The 22,329-nt window shown below is 38.2% G+C and overlaps 1 protein-coding gene and 1 long non-coding RNA gene across 2 annotated transcripts in view; one reads left to right on the top strand and one right to left on the bottom strand.

The window, feature by feature from the left end:
* The first annotated feature begins 6,901 nt into the window (after positions 1 to 6,901).
* ASCC3 (activating signal cointegrator 1 complex subunit 3) overlaps positions 6,902 to 22,329 on the top strand; it is a 361,738-nt gene continuing 346,310 nt past the window's right edge. Inside the window, exon 1 of the mRNA XM_047858492.1 lies at positions 6,902 to 7,160. The gene's annotated coding sequence lies outside the window, so the exon portion shown is untranslated. The remainder of the gene's footprint in view (positions 7,161 to 22,329) is intronic.
* Positions 9,096 to 22,329, bottom strand: part of LOC125165491 (uncharacterized) — a 32,725-nt gene continuing 19,491 nt past the window's right edge. The window contains exon 3 of the long non-coding RNA XR_007152119.1: positions 9,096 to 9,249. This is a non-coding gene — a long non-coding RNA (uncharacterized LOC125165491). The remainder of the gene's footprint in view (positions 9,250 to 22,329) is intronic.

Here is a 22,329-nt window from a genome sequence, read left to right as displayed (position 1 = left end):
GTAACAAGAAAGTACCTGGGGCTCTGGATGACAAAATCACGAACATAACTGTACTGTCCCAGGATTACTGTTGGGAGAGGTGACTGAAAAGACAAGACTGCTGGTTGACCCACAAGCTGAACCCCAGGCAGTAAAAGGCACCTCTCCCTGTCCCCTATCTTTGGAATGTGAGTTCTGCTTGGCTTCCTGCTCCCAGAAGCTGCCCTAAACACAGCCTTGAGATAACCAACCATTCAAAAAGGATACATGACTGAACCTAGTTAAAGCCTCTATATAAACTTCTAAGATTTGGCAGGGGATATAGGGATCCACATATTTTTTTGTACCCTAAAACAAGTCTTGTATGTAAGTTCCCTTTGGTTATTAAAACTTCCACTTACCAGCCTAGAGTGGACTTCCTCTTTCTTTGGTCTATCCTTGCCCTCCAAACATATGGACCAGTTTCAGATTATACCTGGGATGCTCCCAAGGAGCTTGCAAAACTACAATTACCCACCTATCCTGTTTTGTGAGATGAAAACTCTAATGCTACTGTTATTCTGAGTCTCATATACAGCCTAAACAACGCCCTAACTTATCCATTTGGAGAATCACAGAATGGCAACAGTTGGCAGGGTGTGATTCTTCCATTCCCACACAGTGTTTTAAGGAATAAATACGTTTCGGCCTCAAACTTTGGGTGGGTGATTTGCTTGCATAAGAAAGGCAAACCTAACTTCTGATATGAAAAGCCTAGCTAAAACTGATTTGTTTTGAAGCTAACTACCCCTAATCTTCTTTCTTCAAAATCACATTTATGCACACAAAACTTACATTCATATGCATACTCACACGTGTAATAAGTTGTCACCTGGCATTTGGGCAACTAATGAGATATCAAGTCAAAGTAGCCAATGAGAACTCTCTGACTTGTAGTTTTCACTTAATAGGTTATAATGACTGGGTAGTGTTGCTTTCTAAAACCTAACCTAGGGCGGCATCCTTGAAATTGTTTTTTGTCTTTATTTTATAAGAAGTTATGGAAATTTAGTGTATCTTATATTATAGGAAATAGTTAAGAACATTCAGTCACTGAACAAGCCATAATTTCAAGGCTGCTAAAAGAAGAATACTTTTCATATTGTATAGTCAACTTTGAAATTTTTACAGCTATACTTTCCTTAATTCTTTAAAGTTTTCCTGTATTTTCAAGTATTGTCTACTTCTGCCCTGTCTCACAGGAAATATATCTCTCTACCAAGGTTAAGAACAACTTCACCTATGGTCTTGGGTGTATTGTTGCATGTCTTCACTTCATCTCATTGTATCTTTACTTAAGTCATCTCATAGGTTCTTTCTATCAATACCTTGTATGTTTGTTTTTCTATCTTAAAAACACACACAGACAAAAGTCTTTCTCTGGATCCTAGTATTTCCTCCGTTGTTCTGCTTTTTTCATGCATGTATTAGACAAAACTGATCCTCATTCTTGTTTTCATTTTCTCATTTCTCATTTACTGTCTTACATTTGCCATCTGGTTCCATCTCTAGCAGGCTACTAAAATTGCTTCCAATTCATCAATTACGTAAATCTCCAAAGACATTCAATCAGTCTCCATTCTCCTTGACTTTGAGCAGGAATTAACCTTGTTGATGACTTAAAAAAAAAGATGATTTTATGTATCTTTCTTTCTCCTTTCCTACCTCCCTTTCTTCTTTCAATCCTAGGTGTAGTACATCTGAATTGTTTTGACAGTTTAATATTTAATTTAAAACTTAAAATATATAAAATATATATTTAAAAGTATACAGAAACTGGTCATTGATGTGGTTTTTCCTTTGCTTTTAATAAGGAGGATGTCTTCTAGTTCTCTCTCCTGTTTAGGAGTTGTGAATAAGTGGCTGGGTTGGGTAGGAGAGGACCAGGAATGCTAAATATCAGGTTTTACTTTAGGATGAGTAGGCAAGTGACTAGCTCTCTAGATGCTGGCCCTGAATGACAGAACAAGAATGGTATTATTCTGTGCTGTCTACGTAAAAGCTTTCACTTCCTCTGATTTACACAACTCATTTCAAGAAGACTTTTGGGGTCTTTTTTGGTTTCTGTGTTGGTCAGGTGTCTCTGCCTGCTCTCAGTTGTGTATGAATGAAAGAAAGAAATATGTGGGGTACCTGAGTCAAGTTTACCACATTTAGAACATTATCCCCATTTTTAGCTCTTGGTCTCGTTTCTGCTCTCTGCCATGCCTCAACCAACTCTTTTGTAGCTCCTTCATTGTATTTTTTGGCAATGGTTTTGGGTGTTATTCCTAGTCAAACCTTTACTATTACTTTTGTTTTCTGGGAAATTGTTGAAGTTTCATTTACTTTTCTCCTCTTCTCCATCTATCATCCTTCTCTTCTCATAAGTACATGCATACAAACACACATAAATTTACTCTTTTATTTATTCCTCAGTTTTTCTCTTTCTTTCTACATTTTTATTTTAGCAGTGTATAGGAAAGAACATCAGGCAAAATGTTTGCGAAGTCCACCATCTTGAACAATAAGCCAAGAAGAGCTCTCTATATTTTATAAGCCTGTATTTTACCACTTGGATAAAACTTACTGCAGAATCCCCTTAGCCAATTGTCCCTTGGTCACATGACCATGTCTACAAAATTCTTATTCAAAGGTAAATAGAATTACTTCCAGGGTAATGGACAGAAGTTACATTTCTTTAGTTGTTTGCTAACTTAAAAAATTAATTTTATTAAGGAAGAGGAGAAAAATGGTGATGGGGTAGGCAACTAATAGTGTCTGCCATGGTAGTGATCTAATTTTTTTCCCTTACCATCATCATTTATTAAAAAGACTACAGAAGTTCATTTTAGAATTGAGTCTATCATTAAACAGCACCCCCCAGGGGCGCCTGAGTGGCTCAGTTGGTTAAGCATCTAATTTCGGCTCAGGTCATGATCTCACAGTTCATGAGTTCAAGCCCTGCATCGGGTTCTGGGCTGACAGCTCAGAGCCTGGAGCCTACTTCAGATTCTATGTCTTCCTCTGTATGCCCCTCCACTGCTCGCACTCTGTCTCTCACATTGTTTCAAAAATAAATAGACATTACAAAAATTTTTTTTTAAAAATCAGCATCCCCCAGAGATTAAGTGCCAAGTACAGGGAAGGAACTGCACTGGGGTACAGCAATGATAGAATTTTAAGACACAATGTTGTAAGTTGGGCTTGGCAAAAAGAAGGGGGGAACAGTGGACTGAGAATATGTGAAACACAAAAGGCCTAGAAACCAAGGCTGTGGGACACTGGTGAGCTGAGCAGACCGAGTGGACATGCATACTGAAGGAGATACTAAGAGATTAAAGGGCTAGAAATGAATGAGTCTGGAGCATATCAACCCATTCTGACAATCCCTGAAGAGATAAGGCTGAGAATGAGAGGCTAGCATGCTAAGGATGCTAGAACATATTGATGAAAAGAGACAACCCTTGGATGACTTTGTTGAGCCACTGAAAATATGCTGGGAACACTTCTACCTTGAGATTTTCTGTTTTTGAGATGATTTTGAGAAAATTAAGGCACTATTACTCAAATGATCTAGTTACATACACACATGTACATAATTTTACATATATGGGTTCATATTGTATATGTATTATTTTGCAAATTACTCAGTTGTACTCCTTGATATATTTCCATATCAAGCAATATAGATTCATGTTATACTTTTTTTAATGCCTACAAAGTATTCTACTTTAGAGATGTGCTATATAGTAATCCCCCCTTACCTGTGGGGGATACTTCCAAGACTGCCCAAGTGGATGCCTGACACTAATGATAATATCAAACCCCGTATGCACTGTTTTTTTTTTCAATACATTAATACTTATGATAAAGTTTAGTTTATAATTAGGCACAGTAAGAGATTAACAATGACTAATAATAAAATTGAATAATTACAATATACTGTAACTGAAATTATGTGGATGCAGTCTCTCTCTCTCTCTCTCTCTAAATATCTTATTATACTGTACTCACCCTTTTTCTTTTGTTGTGAGATGATAAAATGCCTAGGTGATGAGATGAAGTGAAGTGAATGACACAGGCATTGTGACATAGCATTAGGATACTATTGACCGTCTGATGATATCTCAGAAGAAGGATCATCTGCTTCCAAGCAGTGGTTGACCTCAGGTAACTAAAACAGCAGAGAGGGAAACCTTTGATAGAGGCAGGGCTACTATAATTTCTTTAAATCAATCCCCTCTTGTTTTTGGAATATCTTTTAAAGTACGAGTTTTAGTTGGTTGTCCAGCCACCCACTAATTTCAACCCATCCTACTCAATATTGCCAAGAGAATCCTAGATTCCCATTCTCTAACTGCCAAAGTCCTGATTGCCTAAAGTACTCACTCAATTCCTTAAAAATTGAATCTTCTTACAGATTAGTTGTTATCTAATTTTAACTTTATTGTAACTACCTTCCAATAAGAACCTTCTATTATAGACAAACAGGTTACTTGTTTTCATAGAGTAAATCTGCAGTCTTGTTTCCTTGTCTTTGCTCATGGCATACTTCCTGGACAGTCTTCTTTCTCTTCATTGGGAATCCTGCAATCAGACTGCCTTTCCACTAACATTCAAAAAAATTTTTTCTAATGTTTATTTTTGAGAGAGAGAGAGAGAGAGAGAAACAGAGCATGAGTGGAGGAGGGGCAGACACAGTCTCTGAAGGAGGATCCAGGTTCTGAGCTGTAAGCACAGAGCCTGATGCGGGGCTTGAACTCATGAACCTCAAGATCATGACCTAAGCCAAAGTCAGATGCTTACCAACTGAGTCACCCAGGTGCCCCTCCACCAACATTTTGGAAAACCCTCCAGGGATTACACAGAGGATAAAGATGGTTCTTAGAATTCAATGAAGTGTATTACCCTCTAGGCCAGGGCTGTCTAATAAAAATGATGCAAGCCACCTATGTAATTTAAAACTTTCTAGGGGTGCTTGGGTGGCTCAGTCATTTGAGCATCCAACTCTTGGTTTAGGCTCAGGTCATGATCTCATGGTTTGTGAATTTGAGCCCTGCATCTGTGCTGACAGTGCGGAACCTGCTGGGGTTCTCTTTTTCCTTCTCTCTCTGCCCCTTCTCTGCTCGCACTGTCTCCATATTTCTCAAAATAAATAAATAAATAAACTAAAAAAAAATCTCTTAAAAAACCTTCTTACTAGCCACATAAAAAAATAGTTAAAATTACTTTTAATATATTGACTCAATATATGCCAAATGCTAATATTTCAACATAGAAGATCCATGACATGCATCTTATATACTCAATATAAGAATTCAGATATTTTACCTTTTTTTGGTATTAAGTTTCAAAATCTGGTATATGTTTTGCACTTACTGCATGCCACCATGTTTAAAGGGTAAAGGGCTGCATTTGGTTAGTTCTAGGGCAGTTTTAGGCAGGGTCCATTTTCAATTTCCTTCTTCTCCCTTAAGTCTCTGGAACTGTGATGAGAACAATCTATCATGTGAATTCCTAGCACTTATTGTTAGTACCGCTCATTATTATGTGGTTCCCTGCCATTATTTATCTTTTGATACATTTATCTTGTCTCATAAACTAACCTGTAAATTCTTTGAAGTCTGGGACCAAGGGCTGATCCGATCTCAAGGTTGAAAATAACTTTAATAAAACCAGGAACTAATTCTGCTCTTGATGTATGGCTCCCCTGCACCTAGTGCCTCTGAAATAAGCCTTGGAATCTAAGGTCAAATCTGGTGGTTGATGCATCCACACATCCTAAGGCAGACAACTTCTTTGACTAGTGCTAGAAGGGGATCTTCAAGATCTGAAATGTTTCTCTCAAGTCTGCTTTTCTTGAGACATGAAACAAATTATGTCACATGATGAGTCTTTATCCAGTACTTTTCAACCAGTACTTTTTTATTTGTCACGTTTTGGGGTTCTCTTTGTCATCAGCTCTCCTCCGAAATAATTCCAACTTTTCTGAGGTTTTGCTTTTTCTTTCTTTCTTTCTTTCTTTCTTTCTTTTATTTTCTTTCTTTTTTTTCTTAACATGCTCAATCTAGACTGAACGTAGAACTCCGGTTATGGCTTGGCCAATGCGGAATTAACTGGATCACTGTTGACTGCCTCTCTATAAAACACATTTCCACTAGGCATCAAGACGCATTCGTTATGAGAACGGCAAGTTGGGAAAGTTAAGGAGCCACAGCACATTAAGTCATGCCATCTTCACATCCCTGATGTTTAGTCTAGAACTGTATACACATACACCAGGCAGTTCTTGAGGTTAGTTAATTTTACTTGATATCATCTTCCTGTCTTTGCAAATGAGCCAGGGAATCTTCAGACATTGTGTTTTTGGTGTGGGCTGTCCCACCAAAGGACCCGCTAGCAGAGATAACTTTTAAGAGAACTAAGGTGAGGACTAAGAAAGTTTAAGGAAAGCGAACCTGAGTCCAGGGAACCGTATATAAAGTGTCCAGTAGCCGGGAGCTCTGGCTGGTGAAGAAGATGGCAATTACCCGGTTCCTCATACTGCTCTTCCCTCCTGTATCTTAATAGGAATTATTACTTCTTTGTCTTCATCTTAGGGAGAAGAACCAGGGAAAAGACGCAGCGAACTCAAGTAATTGCAAAGACAGGCTCTGAGGTGGTGAGCGAGAGGCTGTAGGTCCGGCCCTGTAAGGACACCCACCTGACCAAGGAGTCCTGGGAACGCGCGCGTCCGCGCCCGTGCCCGTTTGGGGGCGCGCCCTCGGCGCCGGCTGGGTCTTTCTCGCAGCTCTGCGGGCAGGAGGCGGGGCGGCGGCGCGCACGCGGACGGGGTGGGGCAGGAGGGGAGCTGACGTGCCGACGTTGGCGCCGCTGCCGGGCGGGTGACGTGTAGGTCCGCGCCTGCTCCGCCCCCTTCCTCCTCGCCGGGTGTGTAGGTCTGTCTGGTGGTCGGGGTGCTGTACTCTTTTAGTGGGAGCGACCCCGGCGAGCCCAGGTTGAGGTGCGGAAGAAGGCACAACGGTGCAGCTGCCCACCGGAATCTTCAGCTCTCTTCGCTCCCCACCCGGCGTGGGAAGTAAAAATGAAAACGAAAGGGAGGTAGGCGCGGAGGTAGGAGCTGACCGAGTGATGGGAAGCGCGTGAGCTGGGGCCGAAAGGTGAGGAGATGGAGCTGGAGGTGGGAAGGGGAGGGCAGGTGGCGGGAGGCAGAGACTTGGGGGCGGACGACGCTACGGGACAGCCCCCTCGGGTCTCCGAGGGAAGCCACGAGCTGTCATCCCCCCTCGGGGCCTGAAGTCGTATCCCTGGTTTCCAACAGTCTCGTCCACTTTGGAGTTTGTAGGTGGGGGTGGTGATCAAAAAATCACCCTAGCCGTATATTGTACAGGTGTTAGACCACTAGGTGATGACCAGATGGGGAGGTTTTTCTTTCCTGTGCGTAATTTGTTTCCTTTAGTTCCCCCCCCCCCCCCCCCACCTCTGGTACAAAGCCGTGGTAACTTTTTCGTTTACTTCATACAGCTTTTTAAGAGAAAAATCTGCTTTGTATTTTTTACCCTCACACTGAAAAGTAAATAGTCTGGGTAGGGTGTTGACCATGGTGAATTGAGGGTGCAATCGACGAGTCTAGAATGTTCATTTTGAAATAAGTAAATGTGTGTGTGTGCGCGTGTAAGGGACGTGTTGTGAGTACGTGGGCAGTTGTAAATTGTATTAAAAAGTCTTTTAAACTTAAGACCATGGGGGAGGGGAAGAAAAAAAAAAAGAGAGAGGGAGGGAGCCAAACCATAAAAGTCTCTTAAAAACAGAACAGTCTGAGGGTTGATAGGGCGGTGGGTGGGAGGGGATGATGGGTATTGAGGGCACCTGTTGGGATGAGCACTGGGTGTTGTATGGAAACCAATTTGACAATAAATTTCATATTAAAAAATAAATAAATAAGTCTTTTAATCATAAATTAACTTATTCATTGAATGCAGTGTGTTCGTGTAATCTGCTGTTATTTGGTTTTTTAAAAGAAGCATAATTTTAGCAGTAACTAAAAGTTTGATGTGATTGGTATCACGTGTTCACTCCAACTAGTGATCATGTTTTCTTTTTACAAGTAAGGTTAGATTGAATAGCCAGTATCTCCATCACTAGATTTCATGTTTCATGGGTTGAAATATTTTTTTCCTCATTTTTGGAATGTTAGGAAAAGTTAAGAATTCATCTATTGATTCTGCTCTGCATTGAACTTCTGTTCATACATCTTTTATTTTAAAAATTTTTTTTCAACGTTTATTTATTTTTGGGACAGAGAGAGACAGAGCATGAACGGGGGAGGGGCAGAGAGAGAGGGAGACACAGAATTGGAAACAGGCTCCAGGCTCTGAGCCATCAGCCCAGAGCCCCATGCGGGGCTCGAACTCCCGGACCGCGAGATCGTGACCTGGCTGAAGTCGGACGCTTAACCGACTGCGCCACCCAGGCTCCCCTACATCTTTTATTTTTAATGACGGCTGTAATAATAGTCTCACATAAGAAGAGTGCTCTTAGAGATGCCAATTAAGCATAGGCTATATAATCTTATTTGAATGAATTTTTCATGACTTAGCCTTCTTGATCCCTGCTGAGCAGTTTTGTTTTATCATTTCATTCATTCATATGTGCCAGGCACTGTGCTAGGCCTAGGAAATCAAGAGAGATACAGTGTCTGTAATTCGGAACTTTCTATGGAAAGTTTAATAGAGGATCTTAACTAGGATTCCTTTTCATGTCGTGGATCTCTAGTGGACCAAAATAAAGCTTTTCATGAGAATAAGTTATTGTCAATGTTTACATGTAACTGGCATCTAAGGAGGGGCAGATTATTGTCCTTGAATGGCATAACTTGATTTTCCTTTGATCAAAATGAGAGTATACATGCCAGTGTTTTGCCAGTTAAGAGAGTAATTTTTTCTTTTTGCCGAGTTGGCTTAAATACAAAGTTCACAATTGGAAATCAGTTTCTACCTGAAAAGAAAGATTTTATTATTCCAGTTTTTACATTGGCCACATTGGATCTCCTATGTGTTAATGACTTATAATTCATAAGAATTCTGCACACAAAGCATATTCATCAGAAACATGTATGGTACTTATTGACAAGTAAATTTTTTGTCCCATAGTACCTTCGTTGGGGAGGTAGTTAGCGTAAGCCCTTTCAGTGCAATGTATGTCTTCATATAAATACGGCACAGTTTTCAACTTTGAGAAGATATCTACCTGAAATTGAAATTTTAACAAAAACATTTATGGAAAGAAAAAATGCATAATTACCAAAGAGGAAAGGTATCTTACGTAGTTAGTAATTGTGAGAAGGTAGGTGTTATGTGTGTATCTCCTTCTATAAAGTTTTTTAAAGTAGGTACTAGATCTTATTTCTTGTATAATGCCCAGCTCATAGTAGACGTTCCTATATAAATGTTTATTTATTCAACATGTACCATCTCATTTAAGTCCTCACTTTGCATATAGATGAGCAAGGGAGCATGTTTGAGTGTGCCTGATGGGTGTTCAGTTTCATTTTTCTGCTGTTATGATAATCAGTTATACAGGCTGTCTTATTTATGAAACTCTATTATTCAGATTTAATGCAGTTCAATCCATCTTTGAATATTTCAATTTAATCAGGTCATTCGCCCTGAAAGGGGCATAAAAAGTCATTTTGAAGCCCCTCTTTATTTCGTTAATCAGAAAGTTGATACCCAGAGAAGTGAGCTGATTTTTTATCATCAAACAAAAATTGACATCTGAACTCAGTTCTCATTATTTTTATTTTACTTTCTTCCTACTATGTCATTTTGCCTCTCCTCATTATAACTTGAACAGACTTAACTCTTGGAAACCTTTGTAAATTAAAATAGAGTCCTATTTTATCTTTCTGGTTTAGGAGTTTGGGGCTTGTCTACCTCCACTTCTGTGATTCACTCTTCAGAGAGAATTGTTGGGAAGTGCCTTTGTTATTAAAAGTTTGAAGCTGATGTGGAAAATAAGGGTGGAATTTAGAACAGGTACATAAGAACGTAGTAAAGTAATTTTTGGTAACAGTAAACATTCTCAGAATATGTTTTAATAAGCTAATTGCTGAGAGATATTTATATTTGAAGGAGATAAAGTTCACACATAGTTATTTAATAACTAAACCAAAGATTCTCAACATTACTGGATCAAAATTTCTGGGGATGGTGTCTAGAAATGTCTTTTCAGGTAACTCCCCAGTGATTCCAATACAACCAGTTCATATTGGAAATTTCTGCATTAAACCATATGAATTCAAAAGCTTCTTAATTTTCTATTCTGTCCTATTAAAGCAGAACTTGAAAAGAAGGGAGGGAATTAATGTCAGGACTATGGAGTAGAGAGGCAGTTTTAATGTTTCCCAGTATTGTTAAACAGTTGCTAGTTATTTTGAAATTAATTCAGTGACTACCAAGTTACTCAGTTCTGTGTAGCTAAGAAGCATTCTTTTAAGAGTGAAGGAAGCTTTGCAAAATATTAGTGCTGTCTGTACCCTGGAGATGGGGACGCAAGGGATAACCTAAAGATTACTTCTAGAAAGAGTCACAAATTAATGCTCTGAGTATATATTCTCAGAGTTCCTTGGTATAGGCTAAGAACCATGCAAAATATTGGGGAAAAGCAAGACATACACTACTGCAGTCTTGGAAACGACTGTCAAGATGCTGGCTTTGTGAGACTGTTGAGTGAATTGACTTGAGGTGAGGAAAAATGCTAATACCAGTGAGTGCTGTCCTGGTCAACTTGAAGTAAAGCAGAGGCTTTGTCACTGATTTAGAAAATGAAAAAGTTGCTATCCCTAGTCACTGATTTTGGTGTTAGTTTGGGGAAAAAATAGCTGTTGGGGAGTTTGCAAAATGACTGATTTAACTCCAGTTTTTCAGAGCTCTTCTCTTTGTATTTATTAGAAACAGAACAATGGAAGAACATTATTGAAATTCTAAATCCAGTGGACATTTTGCCATGTTTCTTGGTAGCATTTGATATTGTTGACCATACCTCTTTCTTAAAACTCTCTGCTTTGTTTCAGAAACACTATGTTCTGGTGTTTCCTTGGCCTTTATTGGCCTTCTACTAGTCATAATTTCCTCTGTCAAGCTTGTCCATCCATTTATTCTTTAAAGGCTTCTGTTCTTCTACTGCTGCCATCTTCTTAGTCTTCACAGATCCTTAGGTGATTTTTAACTATTCCTGTTGTATTCCTGATAATTTTCATTTTTATATCCTGAAAGCAGACCTCAGTCCTGAACTCTTCACCTGAGTATTCAATTCCTACTGACCATTTCTACTTGAATGTCATACAGTATCTCAAACTCAACTTGTTTGAGATTGAACTTGTGATATTACTATAAGTACTATTAACTTTTCCCTAGTTCAGTATTAATTGTATTGTGAACCTGATCTATAATTGTGGAAGTCAGTCTTGGACTTTGCATCCCCTCCCATCCACCCCTCTTCCCCCACCACAAACACAGATAATTAGAGTAAGCCAAATAGATTTGACTTAAACACTTGGATTTATCCACTTTTCTCTGAATCACTACTAGTATTTCAGTTTAGGAACCCTTCAAGCCTTCATCTTTTTTCTGCATTACTGCCACAGTCCTTGGCACCAGGACTTTTTTCTGCATTACTGCCACCAGTATCTGCTTCTGGTCTTGTCTTTTTGTGGTCTATTCCCTTCACTGCAGTTGTAGTAACTCTTATTAAACACAGCTCGAGTCAAAACTCGCTTGGAGATTTCTTTTACTGTCAGAATGATTTCTAAACAGCATGACTTAAATGGCCCTTCATGACCTGATTGCTCTTCCTCCAGCTCCATTTCTTGTCACATTATTCCTTGACCACTACACTGGGTCATCTTTTTGTTCCTTGAACGTGAAGTATTCTTACTCTCTATGTTGCCCTGTTTACCTGGCTGACTCTTCATCCTTGAAGTGTCAATATAAGAAACCTGCTTCTCTTTCCCTGCTTCCTTTCTTGCTAGGCTAGATGTACCTGCTCTGTGTTCTGGTAAACTCTTTACTGCCCCCTTTTAAAATAAAAGTCTTATTTTGTATTGAGATAGCTTGTTTAATCAGCCTGTCTTCACTAGACTGTGAGCTTCACAAGGATAGGTACCAGATTGATTTTGCTCACCATAGTCTATCCAGCCTGGGTATAATAGAAATTCTAGTTAAGAAATATCAGGTGAGTGAAAGCTGTTTGTACATTCTTCTGAGGTTTTCCTTCTGAGCCTGTTCTTACCGTAGGTTTTCTAGCAACTGTCAACTTTTACCATTCCTTTTTGTTTTGTGCTTTTTTAGCTTGAGATTTAGAAAATACCCATATTAATTTCAGAATTAAATTTCTGCATGTATAAGTTCTTGAGTTCTTTGAGAAGGATGGCATCATGAGTTGAATAAATCGTGTTAGATTTTATTTCTTCTGTTTGTGAGAAAACTTACTAGTTTGTAAACTATCGTATCTCTTCTTAAGGACTAAAATTAATTAAATAATTTATATGAAAAATATTTTTGAGGTCTTGAAATAAAGGTGTAAACATTAATATATATATGTATGTATGTATGTATATGTGTGTGTGTGTATATACACACATAGATATATACCAGACCTGTAAATACTGCCCTTTTTTTTTGGTCACTTTGTACCTCCCTTTATCTTTTCTGTCAGTTCATCCATTCATCCACTAAACAAATAGTTATTGAGAACCTGCTGTACCCCAAACACTATTTTAGGTGGTGTGGATACTGCAGTGAACAAAACAATGTTCCCACCCTCATGGGGCTCATATTCTATTGGGTGAAGTTAACAAATAACACAGCCAACATTGTTATGTGTTAGGTACCATCAAGTGAGTCAGTTGGATGCAAGAGAAGGATCAAGGAAGAGGTGCTGTAAGGTGGTCAGAGGAGGCTTCTCTGGTAAAGAGACATTTGAGCAAAGACCTGAGGAAATGAAGGAGTTACCTATGTGGCCTGTGGGAGAGGAGTGCTTATGCAGGGGGATCTACTTGTTACAGTTTATATCACTGGAAGGAAGGCCGGTGTGGATGCCCCAGCATGAGCAAGGAGGAGGGTTATAGGAGATCAAATCAAAGCATAGGAGAAAGCCAAGTTCTTTAAGCATTTTGAAGTTTATGCAGAGATATGTGAAACCTTTGGAGGGTTTTGAACAGAGGCGAGCCACAAATGTTACCTGTTTTTGGGAAGAATGATTCTTGTTTATGTGTGGAAATTAAATTGTTAGAGAGTAAGGATGAAAACAGGGAGACTAGGCAATTGTAATAGTCTGTAGGGTAGACTATAGGTAGTCTTACAGGGTAATGGTGAGAAGTGGTCAGATTCTGAATATATTTTGAAGGTAGAGTTGGGAGAATTTGCTGATGAATTGAATGGAGTAAAGTATAACTACAAGTTTTTTTGGCCTGAGCAACGGGCAGAATGGAGTTGTGATTTATTCAAGTGACGTGACCACAGGAGGAGATTTGCAGCAGGAGATCAATTTTGACATTTTTAAGTTTGAGTTAACCTATTAGACATCCAGGTGGAGCTGTGGAAGAGGTAGTGGGTATGCAAATCTGGAGTACAGGTGAGATATAGAGAATGGAGATAAGAATTTGGAATTAGGATATAAATGATACTTAAAGTCTTGAGACTGGATGGGATCCCCTGAATGGGATCTCCAGCATAGCTGGAGAATGGGGTCTGAGCTCTCTGATCTTGAGGCACAGCAATGTTTAAAGGCGGATGAGGAGGAACCAACAGGACAAAAAAGTGCCAGTATTGCTGGAGAAAAAACAAGAGATACTGGTGTCCTAAATGCCAAGTGAAGCCACTGTATCTGGAAGGGCTGCGTCAAAAACTGACAAGGATTAAATAAGGACTGAGAAGTAACATTGAATTTGACAGTGTTGAGGTTATTGTGACGTTAATAGCTCTTTTGGTGGAACAGTGGAAGTAACAGTGGAGGTTGGTTTGATTGGAGTGGCATTTTTATTGCAGATAAGCTAAAAAAAAAAGTAGGGTATTAATGGGAGAGGGCTGTGGAGTCGGTTAGGTTTTAAATATGGAAGCCCCCATAGCATATTTTTGGGCTTCAGAAATGATCCAAAAGAGAAGAAAATATTAATGAGAGAGGGGAAAATTTCACTTCAGCAATTTACCACTGTATGTCCACTGAATAAATTTTTCTTGAACTAATGAATGGATAAAAGTATTTTCAACAGATGCTATATATTTTTATCAGTGTTGAATAAAAAGTGGGATAAAGAACACTTTAGTTAACACCTTTTTTGTTGTTGTTGTTCAGATGGTTGTGAAAATTGATTAGATTTCAGTCTTCCTTAATTAGATTACCACTTCTGCTTTTTCACATGATGAGCCTGGTGTTTCCCAAGTTTTTGCAGCTGCCTTTACAAATGATCTACAATTAAGGTGTGCTGCTGCAGTGGGCTTGTATAATCTTTTACATTGTGTTCATCTTGTCCTCTTTAAACTTTTAAAAAGTTTACTTCAAATATTTGGAGATCTCTTATGAACTATTACCTTAAATGACATTGAAGTACATTGTGGGTGGGAATATTAAATAAGCATCCAGATGCTCAGTGTTCATGTTTAATCTTTCATAAACCTGAGAATTTTTAGATAGTATGTTCAGAACCTACAATTTGGCTTTCAGTTTGATGCTTTTACAACTATTGTCTCTCTTAGTAGCCTTCTGTGTTTATTAAAACTTTTAATTATGGAATATGTCAAGAATACTTGCAATTTCAGAAAATAATGTACCAAACGCTAATATAGTTGCCATGCAGCTTTAACAAGTTTTAATTTTTACCTTATTTGCTTCAGATCTTTCTCTTTGAAAAATTACTGCTTTTGGGCACCTGGGTGGCTCAGTTGGTTAAGTGGCCACCTCTGGCTCAGGTCATGATCTCACTGTGGGTTTGAGCCCTGTGTCAGGCTCTGTGCTGACAATGCTGATCCTGCTTCAGATTCTATCCCTCTCTCTCTCTGCCCTTCCCCTGCTTGCACTGTCTCTCTCTCAGAAATAAATAAAATAAACATTAAAAAAAAAATACTGCTATTTACAGGATATAAACCAGGGCATAATGAGGGAGTTGATGGAAAGAAATGGGACTGATTAACTTGGTGAAGAGAAGACAAAGTAGAATGGCTGGTATGGTCACCTATAGTGTGAAAAAGAAGGCTTAAATTTGATAACTTAAATATAGTTTTTTTCTTTGTAAATTTTTTTTGTCTTTTTTTTTTTTTTTTTTTTTTTGAGAGAGAGAGGGCGAGAGGGATGGGGGTGGGGAGGCTCAGAGAGGGAGACACAGATCAGAAGCAGGCTCCAGGCTCTAAGCTGTCAGCACAGAGCCTGGCACAGGGCTCGAACCCACGAACTGAGAGATCATGATGTGAGCTGAAGTCGGACACTTAAGCAACTGAGCAGCCCAGGCAACCCTAGATAGTTTTTTTTTGTTTTGTTTTGTTTTTTTAAAGTACATTTACAATCAGAAAGCAACATCCAGTACTCAATAATCAATTATTTTATGGTCTATACTTAGGTGGAAATTTTTATAAAACATTGAAAAACATGTTCAACCGATACAGATGTCATTTTTATTAAAAAGTCAGCAGATATCATGATTTCCCTAGTGTCTTCACTGTAAAAATTGTTAACCAGCAATCTTTAGAGAAATGATTACATTACTATTTAAAAATTTAAGGTCACATGCTATAATTTTTAAAACATCAGAGTGAATTTCATGTTTCTAATGCTTTTTGAAGCATGGTGTTTCAGTAGATTTAAAAAAGGTAAAGGGTATCATTATGAAAACCTGTTTTTCCTCTCAATCGTGGTATGTATAATTTATTGTTAGGAAAGTGGTTTAGAGGTTAGAATATAAAGTATGAGAACTAATAGGCCTAACCCTTTCAAACACTTTTTCAGTTTATGAAGCTGTGAGTAGCAGAGGATGAAGTCTCATAGGGAAGTGATGGTTCAACTCAAGGGACAGAGGAAAACATTCTTGTAGACTATATTTGTTAGGGCACGTTTCTGACTGATATAACAGAAAGTGGAAGATGATGCCCTGTTTTGTTTTTGTTTTTTTCCATTAGTATTTAAGTTTTTATTCATAAATACTGAAACAAACAATTTAGACCGAATGTTAAATAAAGCATATATATTAGATGCAATGTAGTAACACTATAGAATTTTTGCTCTCTATGTATTTGTTCTAATTCATAATGCCCAGTGTGTTAGTGATTTGCTTTTCTGTTTTTATATTTTTTGTTTGCCATATAAATTCATTTGAGTCCTCATTTTAGTATTTTTCTCTACTTGAGAAAGAGGGGTATTGAGTGTGTGCCAACTTCTTTCATATAATGTCAATGTTAGGGCTATTTAAGAATATCCTCTACTATGCACAGAACAATAATAAGTAAAGATTAAGGTCATTGTACCCTTTGATAAATATTTTTTGGATTTGGAGTGGGTAATCCTAGTTGTTTGGGTATAAAACTTGAGTCAGATTTCCAAAAGGAGCTCATATTCAGTAATGCAATGGTGCTCCATATAATTGTGATAAAGAGGAATAAGTATAAGGTCTGGAAAATCCATTCTCTCTACATAGCTAACGCTGGTTCTAGAGCATCACCAGCGCATCACTAAGAGTTGTGGTTTGGTGAATTCAGGTCTTATTAAGGGACAGACATAAATTATTTGGGTCTGTCTTCCAGAAGCCCATAGATTAGGGTGGAATGAAAATTCTGCCTTTCTCAGATAATCTGAACCAGGATCTTTTGAGTGTTGGGTTTCTGTTCCATGTGTTCTCTAGAGTAATATGTGTACTTGTTTGGTATTTGTGGGATGTTCTTTCTGACTAAGAACTCTTTCTAAGAACTCTTGTTCTTTTTTTTTTTTTTCCCAATGTTTATTTATTATTGAGAGAGAGTGAGAGACAGAACATGAGCATGGGAGGGGCAGAGAGAGGAGGAGACACAGAATCTGAAGCAGTCTCCAGGCTCTGAGCTGTCAGCACAGAGCCTGACGTCGGTCTCGAACCCACAAACCGGGGGACCATGACCTGAGCTGAAGTCGGATGCTTAACCGACGGAGCCAGCCAGGTACCCCTGACTACTCTTGTAGTCTTGTACTCTTGTACTCTTGTACTCTTGTAGATCAGTGCTGATATGTTAATCAAGACACTTGTTTTTTCAAGGGCCTTTAAAGGAAAGCTTTCCTTATCCTTAAAAAGTAAAATTAATGTAATTGTGGGGATCTCCTATAATATAAAGGCTATTTAGTTTATAGTTAATGAGCCTAATTAGGCCCATTCCTTCTAGGGTGGGAAACCTGGGGTTAATACAAGTAGGTAGTTGGGGGAGGTAAATTAGAGTATGAACCTTACATAAATTTCATTTTTAACAAACCATTATGTATGTTGATTTATATTAAAAGTATACACACACATGTATTTATTTCCCCCTTGCTTTCTCTGTTCTCCATGCTCCACGTGTGATTTTTTTTTTTTTTTTTTAATGTTCATTTATTTTTGAGAGACAGAGACAGACAGAGCATGAGCAGGGAAGGGGCAGAGTGAGAGGGAGACACAGAATCCAAAGCAGGCTCCAGACTCTGAGCCGTCAGCACAGAGCCCGACGCGGGGCTTGAACTCAGGAACTGCGAGGTCATGACCTGAGCCGAAGTCAGACATTCAACCGGCTGAGCCACCCAGGCGCCCCCAACGTGTGATTTCTGATTTGATTGGAAACTATTGAAGGACAGTTGCTTCTTGTTTAAGAATGAATTAGGATATAAAGTGAACTTCTTGGATAGAAATTAGGAACAGTTAAAATTGCTTTTGAAAATCCTTCAGTTGGACATAAGTCATCAAAACACACTGTCTTAGTGTGTTGTGTGCCACCATGTCTTTTCTCCAGACTTGGAACATACCAGTATCTTCAGATGAACTAGGTGAAAAAGTTGGTTTGTGCTTAATGGCAGTGTTGTATATATATTTTTAAGAAGAAAACATAGTTTTCAAATATTGGAGTCATGCAATGCGGCAAGATGCTCACAGTTTGAGATGCATATGGTGATTGAAACGGATGGATGAAGGGAACTTCCTGTTTTTGTTGCTCATCCTCCATTTACTCTGGAGCAGCTAGCTATTCAGTGTGTGAAATAGTGGACAGAATCTCCAGTATTATTGTTTTGGTGTGTCTATACCTTTTATTTGGCCTGTTTTATATGGTTGATTCAAATAAGTAAATGTGCCCATGATGGGACTCTATTAACTAATTGATGGCAATAATGTACAATTAAAGAAAAGGCAGAAATCTTTTTTTAGAGGGTACTGTGAAAAATTACCCCCTTTTGAAATGGCATAATAGAGGATTATGTATATATGTAATATATCTATGAAGGCTGATGTCTGAATTGTGATCTTGACTGTGTTAATTTTTTAACAACTCACTTTTTAGAAGTAAAATGTAAATACTCCAGTTTATTTTTCAAGATTTGGCCTGTGGGCATATAATTCTATTTTAGGTATTGAAATCTTAAATTCTAATTTTTATTCCATTCATAACCTACCCATCATTCCAGTGTTTTTATCCCTCACCTACATTGTATCACTCTTTTTTTCCCTCTAATAATTACCTAGTATCTATGATTGCCAGCAACTAATTGCTGACTTTACATTCATTAGGAAATATAGTTTGGCTATGGTGGAGATTTTGTTGTTTGTTTATAATGAAAACTACAGTAACTATATTTTCCTAAAATTACTGCCAAGCAGTAATTTTAAACCCCATTTAGAGTTTAGAAACAGATTTAAAATAAAGGATTGTAAAACTTTCTTTGTGGTACTTCAGAATAATGTGTACTAGAATTCTAGCCCAGTGGTTATTGGTCAGTATCATTTCACAAAGGGAAATATATTACTGTCAGGTTCCTCCCCACCCCCCCCCCCCCATTTGAATGTTTAAAACGGCAGTTAACTTGACTTCAAGACCTTTTCTTTTTATCTGTACATATATCTAATCAACATTGTAAAAATTCAGATAATCACAGATGGGTACTTCTGGCCGTAAAAATCTTTTGGGTTTTAGTCTTTATATGCTAAGGTGTTAATATTTATTACTAAAGGAATTTTTCATGTATTCATTTGCCATTTAGTACGTCACACTAAATGTGGAATAAAAATTACTGAGGTAACAACTACATAGGACAGTTTATCTTCATGTGCATTTGCTGTAGTCTTATAAATCAGAAGTTTTAACCATAAACATTATGATATATCTTTAAGACCTCCAACTTGAATGTTTTTTCCTTTTGTTTGGACCTCAAATCCAGAACATAATTATTCTCATCATTTAGGCACCATTGTCCTCTTATTGCCCTTTTGTTATAAAACTTTAACCCTGGATTATACCAACCTTTTGTTCCTTTGCCAGATCGTTGCCACTCTAAATTTGTGTTTTTTTTCAGTATAAACTGAATGTTCAATGCTTCCTGAAAAATCTTTTTATGGTTAATCAATTTCCTATCTTATCATTGGTGTGAAGTCAGACTTTTGCCTGTCTTCAAAATTTTTTTCTCATCATCTTTTAAATAGTTTCAGCAGATCTCAAAGAAAATAAGTACTTTTGGTAGAACTTCTTTCACCACCTTTTTCTCTCCCCATTCATTTCTGCTTCACCATGTTACAAATCTGTCTGCACTTCCATGCATCTCCCTCCTTCTAGCATGTCTTATCTCAAGACCCATACTTTTGTTCTCATTCTCTCCTATTTTCTCAGAGACTCTACTCCCTTAGTCATAGCCTTTCTTTTGATTATTCAGTCTTTCCTCCTCTCTACTGGCTCTCCCCTGATTATTTGATTTTACTCAGCTCTGTCCTGTATTTTCAAAATCTTGACCCATGTATTTCTTGCCCTTTCTTCTGGGCCAGGTTCCTTGAAAAAATAGCTTGTACCCATTTTATTTCCTCATTTTCTCCCTCTCATTTATCCTTCAACCCAGTGAAATTTGCATTCTCCCCAGTTTTTTGGAAACTTTGTGTGCTAAAGTCATCTAAAACCTGAGAATGGTCAAGTACTGTGAACTCTGTAACAGCATTTGAAATACTCTGTTCTCGGGGCGCCTGGGTGGCTCAGTCGGTTAAGCGTCCGACTTCAGCCCGGTCATGATCTCGTGGTCCGTGAGTTCGAGCCCCGCGTCAGGCTTTGGGCTGATGGCTCAGAGCCTGGAGCCTGTTTCCGATTCTGTGTCTCCCTCTCTCTCTGCCCCTCCCCCGTTCATGCTCTGTCTCTCTCTGTCCCAAAAATAAAAATTAAAAAAAAAAACAAAAAAACGTTGAAATACTCTGTTCTCTTCTGATAACACTTTCTTCATAGGACAGCTCTTTGTTGATCTCTTTCTTAGGACTCTGTTCTTAGCCCTCTACTGTCTACTCTCAGGTTTTTAGAGGTGCACATGGATGGGTTTCATGGCATTCATGCAGCTTCTGAAATGAAGTACAAAATATTTATATTGTGTGTATGTCTCTTTTCTCAGGGAGAGGGTCCACAGGTTTATTTATGTCGGACTTAAAGGAATGTGTTCACCTATGGTTTAAACTGCCTTGACGTGACAACACTAAATTCTCTATTTCCAGCCCACACCTCTAGTAGGGCATCCAAAACTGTTCATCCCACTTGATGGCCATGATCAAAACTTTCCAAAACAGAATTAATCAGTCATCTTTCCTCTTCCTGTATGCTATCTATACATCCATGTGCCACTATTCTTTCTCTCCTAAACCTGAAATTTGGGTGTTCTGCTCCTTTCCTCTTCCTCTTCACAGCCTATCCCACCCATCCTGTCTCTCAAATATAAGTATCTCTTAAGTCCATCTTTTTCTGCTTTTCCTTGCCTCAATTCCACCCTCTTTATCTTTCACCTGGTTTATTGTAAGAAATAACTTTCTAACTGGTTTGTTTCCAGTTGACCCTGCCTTTAAACTGTTCACCAGACTTAAATCTGAATAATTTTCTACAATATATTAAATTTCTTTTCCATGACTCTGTCAAGATAAAAAGCGCTTAAATTGAAGGGCGCTTAGGTGGCTCAGTCAGTTAAGTGTCCAGTTTTTGATTTTGGCTCAGATCGTGATCTCATGGTTTGTGCGTTCAAGCCCTGTGTTGGGATTCCATCTCTCTCTCCTCATGCTTCTCCCCCGCTTGTGCATTCTCTCTTTCTTTCTCAAAGTCATAAACTTTATTTAAAAAATGCTTAAATTGAGACATGGTGTTGGGTCTCTGCTTACATCTTTATTCTTCATGAGTGACCAATTGTACATTATATAGGTTTTTACATTTTTATTATTTTTTAAAGTGTATTTATTTTGAGAGTGAGCAAGCCTGTGCACACCTGAGTGGGGGAGGGGCAGAGAGAGAGGGAGAGAGAATCCCAAGGAGTCTCCATGCTGTCAGTTCAGAGCCCCATGCAGGGGTCAAACTCATGAACTCTGAGATCATGACCTGAGCCAAAATCAAGAGTCGGATGCCTAAGCCACTGACCCAGGCACCCTATATAGATTTTTTTTTTTTTTTAAGAGTAAGTCTAAGTCTATTATTTTAGTTTTCTCCTTCATACCTTTACCTTTTTTTCTCTACCAGGCCAGCTCATTAAAGTCCTGTAAATCTCAACTTCCATCTTTATCTACCTTCTTTCCCACTCTATTAGATGTTCCACCTCTGTCTTCCTATAGTTATACCTGCATAATTATTGTAACCCTTCTTAACCATACTGTAAACGTGTTATCCAGGGCAAGTGCAATCATAACCCAAAATGGTTTTTTTTTTTTTTAATCTTTAGAGACTCACAGTGTGTCTAATGTATAGTAACTGATCTATAGATATTTGCTGATTAAATAATCAAAGATGTAAAATTTGTTTTCTCATTCTGACCTTTATACATTTCCAACACCCTTAAGTGTTAGTAGTCGTTTTACTGGTACAGAGTCCAGTGAGTTTTAAAGAACAGAGTTCTGTAAATCTTATTTATACCCAGTGTCTAACATAGTTCCTGGTAAATAGGAGAAACTCAAATATTTGTGAATAAATGATTTACAGGTGATCATGAGCAAATGAGCTATTACATTTTTAAAGTGTTAGTATTCAACCTGACGAAGTAAAACCATAAAAACCAAATTAGAAAATCAAGTGCTTCATTTTCTTGACAAGTTTAATTAATATTTATCAATTTGATGAGAGCTCAGGGAGCTGTAAA

This window comes from Prionailurus viverrinus, chromosome B2, assembly GCF_022837055.1.
Source record: "Prionailurus viverrinus isolate Anna chromosome B2, UM_Priviv_1.0, whole genome shotgun sequence".
NCBI classification, from domain to species: domain Eukaryota; kingdom Metazoa; phylum Chordata; class Mammalia; order Carnivora; family Felidae; genus Prionailurus; species Prionailurus viverrinus.
Note: the sequence above shows the minus strand (reverse complement) of the source record. Positions and strands in the feature narration are given on the sequence as shown.